Genomic DNA, 12744 nt, shown 5'->3' with positions numbered 1-12744 from the left:
TTTATTTCTGTGCCCTGACACTTCAGCATGTGTTTTGATGACTTTCAGTGGAGTTTCTTGTGTTAGATTTCACATTGGGACTTACAATGAAAAGTTGACAAGGGAAACCCCCAGGCATCTTTGCAAATAGTAGCGGGGAGAGGATGAAATCATTCATTAAGTGCACACACTCCATGTCCATGTTTTCTGAGTTTTTCATACAAGGTAAAAACACTGAGATTCAATGAGAGGGGGAAATTATTTAGCATACAAACCATTATTGAGCTTAGTTAGTCAATCAAGCAATGAATAGAGGTGACCAAGCAAACATGTCCACGTGGACCCCATATGGGTAGTATGTAGGCTTTGTGGGGGCCAACTGGGCTTAGGCTTCGACCGGGACACACCATCTAACCCTAACTCGTTTAGGTTAACCATTTTAATTTTTCATGTGTACAATGTTGCCATAGCGTCATTTGTTCCCTGCTTTTTCATGTAAATGTAATTTCTGATCATACATAGCGGTTATAAGGTGTTTGCTGTGAAGAATCAGTTACATAATTCATTGTATGGACATTAAATTATGATATTCTAAGTGAGTTTTTCAGACATTTTTTGCGCAATTATTTGCAAAAAATAAAAAAATGAACACATCTACTGGCACTGGTAGCCATTTTCAACCTACTTCAGCCGTAGTCCACAATGCATTCTGAGAGATTTCTTCAACCACTCGTTTTCGAGCATAAGGGGTGCAGCTGTGGTGGGAGCTGGCAAGTTGGCGGACTGAGCAGGTGTACTTGCTAGTGTAGGCTAAAGTTCCTTAATAGCAGTGTAACGTGCATGGATAAGTAGACACGTTGGCCCTGGGCTAACAGGTCGGACCCTTTAGTCGACTGGTGAACGTTGTCGCTTGCGGAGCGAGAGCCCCAGGTTCGCGTCCTGGCTGTGGCGATTATCTCGAAGGAAGGAAGCCACGGGTTCGCGTCCCGGATGCGGCATCCTGCACTGCCCCCCCCCCTGAAATCACTACAGTGTTAAGGATTTTTCCCCCTCAAAGAAGTTTTGGATTACGAGTGTAAAAATGCCAAACAAAGGAAAGGAAGTGAAATCTAGGAAAAAAGATAAAGATATGACGAAGAACACTGACTGATGCCGGGCGCCATGAACCACGTGTCGCGAGCTAGAAGACTCCCCGTTAAACACACCATCTAAGGGCCCCCATGTTGAGAAATGGGTGAGGCCAAATGAGGAATCTGTAGTTGAGTCCGTTCTGACTGCACCCTGGGCTATAAAGCAAATGTCAGTAGCTAAAGCTCCTGGTCAAGATGGTTTAACCTCAAACTTTTATAATTTGTTTCTGGGAAGATATAAAATAATTGTTATCTACTGCCTTACAAGAATGTGTTGAAAACAATAACTTAATGTCGACCATGAAGCAAGGTATTATTATTTGTTACCTAAACCTGGTAAGGACAAAATATTTATTGATAACCTGAAACCAATAACGTTACTGAATGTGGATTAAAAATTATTTACGCACATTATTGCCAATCGGATGAAAGTGGGTATAGGCCAGATAATAAGTGAAACTCAGTCGGGGTTTCTTAAAGATAGGTCTACACATAATAACATTAGGCTGGTTCTTGATTTACTAGATTATAATTATTTGATTGAAGACAGTGGTTTCATAATGTTTTTAGATTTTTACAAAGCCTTTGATGTAGTTGAACATCCATTTATAATAAAGTCTTTCGAATATTTTGGTTTTGGTGCAAAATGTATAAAGATAATTAATATGATGTATATAATGATATTAATAGTTCCGTTTTTCTCCCTAAAGGCACATCTAAAAGATTTGAGGTTAAACGAGGGATTCGACAAGGTTGTTCTTGCTCCCCTTTATTATTTATTTTAGTTGCAGAACTGTTGGCTATTTTTCTAAAAAATAGTCCAGACATTGAGCCTTTAAGCGTGCTACGCAAACATCTGGTCATAACTCAGCTGGCAGATGATAATACCATCTCCCTCAAGAGGTCAGAACAGATCCCTCTGGTAATCAAGAAGATAGATGAGTCTAAAGCATCTGGAATACACTTAAATAGAAAAAAGTGAACGAATTGCTACACATGACCATCCACTAATGGATTTGTATGATAGTCCAGTAGAGAATGAAGTAAAACACTTAGGAGTGTTTATAACTAAAGATTGTGAAGCTAGAGAAGAACTAAATTCCAAGACTGTTATTAAAGAAAATAAATCTATACTCAGTTCTTGGTTACAGAGGGATTTATCATTCTTCTGCCGCATTTTGATTACTAAATTTGAAACATTATCTATAATTATGTATCCAGCTTTTTCATTAGCAATTCCTGACAATTTAATTAAATCAATTAATCAAACAAATTCCAACTTTATTTGGAAAAACAAACATCATTATATTAGAAAAGGGGATGTGGTAAAATCCTTAGAAGAAGGGGGCTGACATGTGATTGACTATGAGGCAATGAAGGGAATGATAAAACTAAAATGGTTACAACAATTCATACAAAATAATAATGGATTCTGGTTTAATATTCCTTCTATTTAGTAAGTGTGGTGGGATAGATTCTCTGTTAAGATGTGATTTCTGTATTTCTAAACTACCTATCAAGCTGTCTAGATTTCATCAGCAGGCTCTCTTATATTGGAAACTGATTTATAAGCACAGTTTTACTCCACATAGCTCCCCGATCTGGAATAACAGATGTGTCTTGTTTAAAAGAAAATCTTTGTTATTATGACTGGGTGGAGAGAGGTATTTGGTCTGTTTTACATTTGATGGATTCAAGAGGAAATCATCTAGAGAACAATGAATTCATTGATAAATTCAATGTGACGTGTACAAAAAACCCCCAAATACTTAGTTGTTATCAAGGCAATCCCACAAGTAATGGTGAATATGAAAGAAGGAATGTTGCCTTATGACGTGTTAGTACCACAGATGACTTCACTTTACATAGACAGTCTCGATTATATGGAGAAAAAAATGCACAAACAAAATTGTAAGGGGTACCCTTACCTCTGTACCCTTTCCTCTACCATTAAAAAGAAAAAGAAAAATCTATTAAACGATTATCCTAAGGAGATTATAGGCAGAATTAGAATCAGATACCTCACTCCCCCTATTTCACCAAAAGCGAAAGAAACTCATTTTAAAATGACAAATTATATTTATCCTTGTAGTGAGTTTCTGAGACGAAGATTTAACATTTAAAAAAATGTATGTATGTTTTGTGATTATGTTAGCGAAACATTAGAACATTTGTTTTGTACTTGTAAATATGCTACAACCTTTTGGAAATTATTTCAAAATTGGTTATCTGAAAAGGACTTTGATTTTTTGCCCAATTTAGATTATAAGGATATTAACTTTGGAGTTCTAATGGAAGATAAACATATGGAAATGTTGTACAATAGCCTGATTATTATGGCTAAACCATTTATCCATAGATCTAGATGTTTTTTAAGACCAGACCACTACTCTTAGTCTTCATGAATGAATTAATACATTTTAAGAAAGCACTGAAATGTATTCAAACCAAACAAGGTTAGCATATTTACAAAAACAGAGATATATTATTTCTGATTAGACCTCTTTCTGTCTTTTTCTTTTATTATTATTTTTCCTTATTTTTTATTGTTTTGTGAAATACTAAAACATGTTATAAACTACTAATAAGACACATTAGCCCCTAACTAACGGGTCTGACCCTTTAGCCGAGCGGTTAGTGATGTCGCCTTGTGGTGCAGTACACTCATGGTATTTATAGAGACCAGGAAAATAAGGTATCAATTTTTGCTGATGATCTGTGGGTTTCTGTATCTGACTCCTTAATCTTCATCCCTAAGATCTTGACATTATTAAAGGATTTTGAAAAAAAAAATCCTGATATAACCTCAATTTACATAAAACTTAGCTGATCTCAGTTAACGCCATGGCAGATAAATGTCTGCTTAGCTCTCTTCCATTCAAGATTTACCTTAATAAATTTACTTATCTTGGCATTATTGCAATATGGAGATATAATCATCTTTTTAAACCTAACTTTCTAACTCTGCCATATTAAACTTGATCTGGAATGCTGGTCTGGGTTCCCTCTATCTCTTGCAGATCGAATTTATGCAGTTAAAATTAATATCTAACCCACATGTTTATACCTCTTTCAATCTATACCAACTATATTGTATAGTGGATATAAGGTATCCACTATATTAGAAATGCATTATTCTCTTCGCTAGATAAATGTATTTCATTATTTACCTGGAATGGAAAAATACTTTGGATATGCAAAGCGGTCCTTCAGAATCCCCGCAAAACTGTTGGAATGGCCTTACCAAGTTTTCAGTAATATTACTGGTCCTGTAAGGTAAAGTCACTGTCCTTTTGGCAGTGTAAGTTCACAGCTACCGAACTTCCATGTTGGTTCGACTTTGAGATGTCATCTGTCTCTCATGCATCTTTGCAGTCGCTTCTTTGGTCAGAACTCCCTTGGTCTCACCCTATATCCAAATTTAATGATTACACAGTCATATGTGAGTCTACTGAGATTTGGAATCAATTTAGAGAGGATTTCAAATTTAAAGATCTCCCTATCTCTCTATCTCTGACTATCCTTATCCTGGGATAGTCAGAGAGATGATAGTCAGGGATCCACAGGCTCAAAAGCTCAATAAAACGGGTTGAACCTGACATGGTCTGCCCTACTTTCTGTTTGGGTTTTTTTCTGTTAACTTGGACACTAAGGTCCAATAATAGAAGGGTCTGCTCTGTCAGAAACATCGCAAAAAAAATTTGCGGCCATTTTAGTGTATGTACCCTTCATGTTAAGACAGAAAAATGGGAACATTTGTTTTTTTCTCCAAATCCTCAGTGGGTTGGGTAGGCTGTCAATAAATGCCTTCCAGATACACAGAACACATGTGGTGACAACATCCACTGAAAAAATAACTCTTAAAATACATTTATTCACGATTTGAGATCAATTTCATGCAAAATATTAGGCGTTTTTCACTTTTTTCTAATACTTTCATCTTTACTTCATTGGCAATCAACTATGGCCCCGAGTTATGACATCAGTCAATATGCCATTCTTTTCTCCAAACAGTATACTCACTCCACAGAAGAGGTTATAAAAACCCAACCCAAATCATTGGTTCTGTGAGGATTTTACTGCTAGCTGGCGATCAACAGGCTCAGCACCTCAATAGCATTTTGGGCTACTCTCAAAACCCCGAAAGACATACTGGATATTTAGCATCATGGCACACACACACACACACACACACACACACACACACACACACACACACACACACACACACACACACACACACACACGGTCTTAGTGATTTGAACGAGTTTGGAACAAGCAACCAACGGTTACCAACGGACTTCAGAGCTGCTCATCAGTTTCTCTGGTAAGCGACTAGTGACAGTGAGTTTTGTGAATAGGTCTGTCCCAGCGTTTGGGGAAGGGAATGGTAATTATGGATATTGTAATGTTAATTAGCTAAAGTGTTTTTCATGTCAGACAGATAGTAGGCTAGCAAGGATAATATAGGCTGCCCTAAACGTTAGCTACCGTTAGCAATTAGCTACATGGCCAGTTGTCACGTTTAGGTTTAGAAAAATTGTAGCTAGTTAGCTTGTGGCATGAATGGCCACACAAAAGTGAAATGTAGCTGTATTGGATATCACAGTACTGAAAAACACAAATGTTCTGTAAGCTGTAAACAAACTATTTATTATGCATAGTTTGTTTATATATATATATATATATATATATATATATAGTACTGTACAGTATATAGAGAGAGTAGATTTGTCAACAGCTAGGTAGCTAGTAGTGTCAAACATCTGGATTTCTTTCACCTGAATGCACAATATTTCCCATCTACAGATTTGGTTCTGATCTTATTGGAGTTGCTGTGAAGGAAAATATAGCGAGAGGAGAAGTCAGCAGAGGATTGGAGATGAGTAGAGAGAACAGTAAAGAGGAGTGGAGAGAAGAGTGAAGAGGAGAGGAGTGGATTGAAGAGGAGAGGAGAAGAGTGGAGATGAGAGAAGAGTGAAGAGGACAGGGGTGGATTGAACAAGAGAGGAGAAGTGTGGAGGAAAAAGGAGAGGAGGAGAGAGGAGAGGATCAGATTGAACAGGAGAGAAGAGTGGAGAGGAGAGGAATGAAGAGGAGTTGATTGAATATTAGAGAAGAGGAGGGAGAGGAGAGTGAAGAGGATAACAGGGGAGTGGAGTGGACAGGAGTAGACTGAAGAGGAGAAGAGTGGAGAGGATAGGAGAGAACAGTGAAGAGGAGGAGTGTGAAGAGAAGCGGAATGTATTGGAGAGGAGACTAGATGAGAGTGAAGAGGACAGGAGTGGATTGAACAGGAGAGTAGAAGTGGAGAGGAGTGGATGGAACAGGGGTGGAGAGACGAGAAGAGGAAAGGAGAGAAGAGGACAGTGAAGAGGACAGGAGTGGATTAAACAAGAGAGGAGAAGAGTGGAGATGAGTAGAGGAGAAAGGAGAGGAGAAGAGAAGAGAGGAGTGAATTGAACAGGAGAGGATAAGAGTGGAGAGGAGAGAACAGGAGAGGAGTGACGTGAATTGGAGAAGAATGAAGGATGGAGCCTGAGTTCTCCACCAAGCAGCTGCAGAGAAAGCGGCCCAGTACCAACTATACTGCTTGCTTAATATGTTAGAAAACCGACAGTAACGCTGGTCCTCCTCAGAAACTGACGGATCAAGGCTATCCTTCCCTCCTATATGCTGTAACCAGCAGAAAGGAAAATGTCTCAATCAGACTTGAGAATGAGCTGGAACCTCAATGTGACTTTCTTGGGAGGAATCCTATGTGGCACACACAATGTCGTTCGAAGTACACAAATCGTAAAACTGTTGACCAGAGGAAGAAAAAAGCTGAAAAGCAAGAAGGCACTTCATTTGAAGCAGAACTTAACCCTGAGCCAGACAGCGATAGGCCCACTAACAAAACACGGATGTCAATGCCACAGCCCATCAAACGCAAGGAAGAGTGCTTCATTTGTGGAAGAGCTCGCACAACCAAGGGGGATAGATCCCTCATTTTGATCGCCACTTATGACAGACAGAATGCAGTATGGGAAAAAGCAAACAAACTTGAAGATGAAGATATGCTACACACGATTCGTGGTCCTGATGGAAACAAGTGTACTGACATGATTGCTGATGACTTCCGGTACCACAAGGAATGCATGAACATCTACCTGACAAAGCGTTTTCGTGCACAAGAAAAGACTAGTACTGCCACCACTCCATATGATGCTGCACTGAACCAACTCATATCTCGGATAGATGAGCCCCTTTTCAGAGAGAGTGCCATATTCTTCGTTACAGCTTTGAGGGATGAATTCTGTAAATACTTGGAAAGCCATGGAGTTCACAATGTTGCCTCATACAGATCTCAGTCCTTGATAGCACGCTTTAAAAGGCACTATGAAGTAGGTGGCAATTGTAAAATAATGGTTGTGCCACAGAAAGGATTTTCTAGCCTGATTTGCTCAGCAGAAATAAATGTTGGCTGCATGCTGTCCAAGTTGAAGGAACTTAAGGAGACAGCTGAAGAGGCAGAGTATGAAGAAGAAAGTGAGGATGAGTTGACACCTGATGACACCATAGTCTCTTCCTACAACACTGCAAAGAGAATACGGAAGGAGCTCCAGGATCAACATAAGGCAGAGAAGCAGGCACTGAAGGTGGCAAGAGAATCCAGAACGGCTCCAGACAGTGGAAGTCACCAGATGCCTGGAAGTACGACTGAAGACCCGTCACTGCAGCTAGAGATATCATACCTGGAGGCATCCCGAAGAGTGAGCTGTAACCTGTATAACCACCTGGCATGGATGATAACAGATGCATCCCCAGAGTTAGGTGAGGACGGCCGGGTGAAAGTCAGTCCTAAGCAGCAAGAACAAGTTCTCAACCTTGCCCAGGATGTCTGCCAAGCAGTTGCCAAGATCCCAACACCAAAACACGTTGGAACAGCTTTGCACATCCTCAAGGAAACCAGAAGCAAGTCGACTGTGTCACTCCTAAATAGATTTGGGAACAGCATCAGCTACCAAAAAGCACAGAGATATATTACAACAATGGCAAAATCAGTTGAAGAGCAGGCAACTAAGGATGGTGCCTTCATACCAACGTACCTCAAGGTTGGACGATTCACACAGTTTGCATTTGATAACCTTGACTTCCAAGAGTACACAAAGGATGGACGAACACTGCATGGCACAACACACGTCATATTCCAGTACAAGAATCCAGATTAAGACCCCACACCAATGGTTAGTTTACCTCTGCTGAAAACCCGCCAATCATCCCTGGAATCTTCTCAGCCTTTTCAAACCAAGGAAAGCCACCTCAGTCTAAAAGATCGTCAAAGGAGTCGCTCCCCGGTTGGAGTTGAAACAGAGCCTAAGCTACCTGTGTGTCTAGCAGAACCTCTTTACCACCTGAGCATCCTGTGGCATTTGGTGCATAGCTGCCCTACTGTACTCTTGGAGGACCTGAAACCAAGCTGCGCTGCTCCAACATGGAGTTCATTCCAGGCATTTCTCATCCCAGATGCCACCCCTGCAACTGTGATCACCTATGGTCCTTTCTTCCCCAAGTCACCAACAAACCCAGATGTGATTGAACAGTCAGTTCTGTACTCCATGGATGTGTCGAGAAAACATGGCCAAGAGTATGCCATCATCACATGTGACCAAGCAATCTATGAGATGGTTCTGAGTCTGCAAAAGAAGAACCAAGAGAAGTGTGCCAAACTTATCTTGCGCATGGGTGGCTTCCACATTGCTCAGAATTTCCTTGGAGCCATTGGGCATTTGATGCAGTCCACTGGAATCGAAGACATCATGGTCGAAGCTGATGTCTGTCTCCGTGGAACAGCAAACAAGATCATCAGTGGGAAAGACTACTATGCAATGCTACATGCCCACACTATGGTGTATGCAGCCATGTTTGCCCTACACTGGGAAGCATTTGCCAGATGGTTGGTCATTGAAGAGAAGGACCTGGAGTACATATGTGTGCTTGCCAACAATGTCCAGCTACTCCTAGATGCCCTGTCAGAAGAGGGTGTAGAGAAGGCATCTTCTGCGTGTGCTGATGCAACTGACCAACGGAAAAAGCTGTCATGTTTGATGGCTGAGTTTGATGAAGCATGTACCTCACCTACCACAAAGCTATGGCTAATGTACATGGATATGGTGATGATTCTGAAACGGTTCATCCATGCTGAGCGTGCAGGTCTGTGGGAGGAACACCTGGCTGAACTAGAAAAGATGTTACCAGATTGAGACGGGATTGGAAGAGTGAGAGGGATTCTGAGTCTCTAATAATTTGGGGGAGTGAGTTCAAGAGCCCAGGAGCTGCCCTGGAGAAGGCTCGGTCACCAAAGCCGCGGAGGTTGGACCTGGAGTTAGAGAGAAGGGACGCTGAGGTGGATCTGAGGGACCGAGAGGGTTAGTAGGAGGAGAGGAGGTCGGTGAGGTATGGGGGAGCCAGTTTGTGAAGGGTTTTATAAGTAAGAACCAGGATTTTGTAATTGATCTGGTGGGAGATGGGTAGCCAGTGGAGGTCTTTTAGGACTGGGGTGATGTGGTGCCAGTATTTGGTTAAAGTTAAAAGTCAGGCGGATTTGTTCTGGAGCAATTGAAGTCTCTTGATAGAGCTAGCACTGATGCCATAGAGGAGTGAGTTGCAGTAATCAAGGCAGGAGGAGATGAAGGCATGGATCAGTATCTCAGCAGCAGGGCGTGTGAGAGAGGATCTTATTTTTGCAATGTTGCGAAGGTGGTAGAAGGAGGATTTGACCATTTGGCAGATATGTGGCTCAAGGGAGAGGGTGGGATCAAGGATCACACCAAGGTTGTGTGCCTGGGAGGAAGGGGAGACAGTAGTGCCATCGATGGTGAGTGCAAGGTCGTTGATTTGGCTGAGTGGGCTTGGAGCCAATGAAGGGGAGTTCAGTTTTGTCACCGTTGAGTTTGAGAAGGTTTTGCTGCATCCAGACTTTAATTGCAGACAGACAGGAGTCGATGTGAGAGAGGGGTGGATTGTGAAGGAATGTGGTGCTGTGGTATATCTGGGTTTCATCAGCATTACAGTGGAAGTCCAAGTTGAAATGGCGGAGAATCTGACCAAGAGGGAGGATGTAGATGACGAAGAGGAGTGGGCCGAGTACAGAACCTTGGGGACCACCTTGTGTGACTGTGGATGGAACAGAGGAGTGGTTGTGAAGTGAGATGAAGTGTGACCTGTTGGAGAGGTAGGACTGGAGCCAGCTGAGTATGGTACCAACATCTTTCAATCTGGTGAGCAGGATGTTGTGGCTCACAGTACCGAAGGCTGCACTCAGGTCGAGGAGGATGAGGATGAGGATGTTAAGGGCTCCAGTATCAGCAGAGGTGAGGAGGTCATTAAGTACTTTAAGGAGTGCAATTTCAGTGCTGTGGAGGGGCGAAAACCTGACTGGAGGGGTTCCAGTAGGTTGTTGGAGTGTAGGTCAGTTTGGAGTTGTGTAGCGACAATGCGTTCCAGGGTTTTTGAGAGGAAGGGGAGGTTGGAGATTGGCCGGTAGTGGTTGAGGAAGGATGGATCAAGACCGGGTTTCTTGAGAATTGGGGTGACAGCAACAGTTTTGTGGGCAGAGGGGACAATTCCATGGGACAGTGAGGAATTGAAAAGATTGGTGAGGGCAGGGAGGCATTTCTTCAGTAGGGGGGTGGGGAGGGAATCAAGGGAGCTGGTTGTGGATTTTGATGAGCTGATGAGTTCAGAGATAGTGGTAAGGGCAACTGGAACAAACTGGGAGAAGTTGCGATCAGGGGGAGGGGTAGGGAGGTCAAGATGAATGGGGGGAAGAGGGGCCAGAGTAGGTGCTGCCGAATCAGATGCAGGGGGCAGTGATTTGTTGATAGTGGCGATTTTATCTGCAAAAAATTGGAGAAATTAGTTTCATTGTGCAGGAGTAGAGTTGGAGAGGGCATCGGCACGGGTTTGAGGAGGTTGTTCACAGTGAAGAAGAGCGTGTGGGGGTTATGGTTGGAATCATTAATGATGGTGGAAAAATAGGCAGACTTGGCGGCAGTGAGGGCATCTTTGTAGGCAGAGAGGTGGAGGTTGTGGGCTTCTTGATGTACAGTGAGAGATGTTTTCTTGGTGAGTCATTCCAGTTGGCGGGCAGTCTGTTTCATTGTGCGGAGCTCAGGTGTGAACCAGGGTGCAGAGGTGTTGAATGAGACTGTTTTTGTTTTGAGAGGGGTCAGTGTGTTGAGGGAGGCAGACAGAGTGGCTTTTAGGTGATTTGTGAGATCATCAGGTGAGGTAGAAGCTGGTTCCAGGGGGAGAGCAGTGGAGAGCAGATCAGATGGTTGGAGGGGGTCAATAGATTTAGTATTGCAGAATGTTATTTCTCTGAGGAAGTGTGGCCGTGGAGTTGGGGATGGAATAGTGAACTGGATGACATTATGGTCTGACAGAGAAAATGGGGATGAATGGATGTTGTGTACCGGCAGATTGACAGAGCAGACCAGGTCAAGGATATGGCCTTTGACATGGGTGGGGAAAGTGACGTGCTGGGTGAGGTTGAAATTGTCCAATAAGTAAATCAATGTGGATGTTAAAATCACCAAGCAGTAGTAAGTGTGAGGAGAGAGATGAGGCTATTGTGAGGAGTTCAGAGAGGTCAGACAGGAAAGATGGATTTTGTGTGGATGGCCGGTAGATGAGAATGACAGCCATTGAGCAGGTTTTAAAGGAGAGAAATTCAAATGCTAAGATGGTGGGGAGTGAGAGCTCAGTGGTCCTGAAGTTCCAATTGAATAAAACAGCAAGACCACCTCCATGACGGGATGGATGGGGTCTGCAGATGTAACCAAAACCAGGGAGGATGATTCGTTGAGGGAGAAAAAGTCACCAAGTTGTTGCCAGGTTTCAGTGAGCAGGAGAAAGTCAAACGAATTATCAGAGTTACATCTCTATGCTAACAAATGCTATCATTCCGACTGTCAAGATTAAGATCCTCTCGAACCAGAAACCATGGTTCGATAGAGCAGTTCGATCGGCATTAACAGCTCGCACCACCACCTACAATGCAGGGCTGATTTCTGGTGACATGACTGATTATAAAGCAGTCTTACGGCCTGCAGAAGACAGCCAAAGAGGCTAAGTGGTGCTATAAGGACAAAGTGGAAGTCGACTTCAATGAAGGTGATTCCACTCGCATGTGGCATGGACTATGGGTCATTACGGATTTTAAAAACAAGCCTTGCTCAGCTATGAGTGTGGATCCCTCCCTAGCTGACAAACTGAACGTGTTTTATGCACACTACGAGACTAACGGCACCAACAACAGCCAAATGGCCATAGTAGACAGTAGGGAACCTCCATTCACCATCACTGAGAGCGATGTGAGGAGGGTAAATGGCAAGAAAGCTGCAGGGCCTGACGAGATCCCTGGCCAGGTCTTAACATCCTGCGCTAACCAGCTAGCTCCAGTGTTTACATACATCTTTAACACATCCTTGGCCCAAGCCATCATCCCCTCACGCTTCAAGCGGTCCATTATTGTAACTGTGCAAAAGAACAACAGTCCATCATGCCTGAATAGCTACCGACCAGTGGCCCTGACATCAGTAGTGATGAAGTGCTTTGAGAGGTTGGTGAAAGATTTCATCTGCTCATC

General features: G+C 42.7%; 1 protein-coding gene across 1 annotated transcript in view; it reads right to left on the bottom strand.

Moving 5' to 3' along the window:
- LOC130133205 (uncharacterized) overlaps positions 1 to 12744 on the bottom strand; it is a gene marked incomplete at its 3' end in the record, with an annotated part of 37299 nt that overhangs the window by 8563 nt on the left and 15992 nt on the right. The gene's annotated exons all lie outside the window — the stretch shown is intronic.

Source organism: Lampris incognitus, unplaced genomic scaffold, assembly GCF_029633865.1.
Source record: "Lampris incognitus isolate fLamInc1 unplaced genomic scaffold, fLamInc1.hap2 scaffold_247, whole genome shotgun sequence".
Lineage (NCBI taxonomy): Eukaryota > Metazoa > Chordata > Actinopteri > Lampriformes > Lampridae > Lampris > Lampris incognitus.
This window is presented reverse-complemented; position numbering and strand designations above follow the sequence as displayed.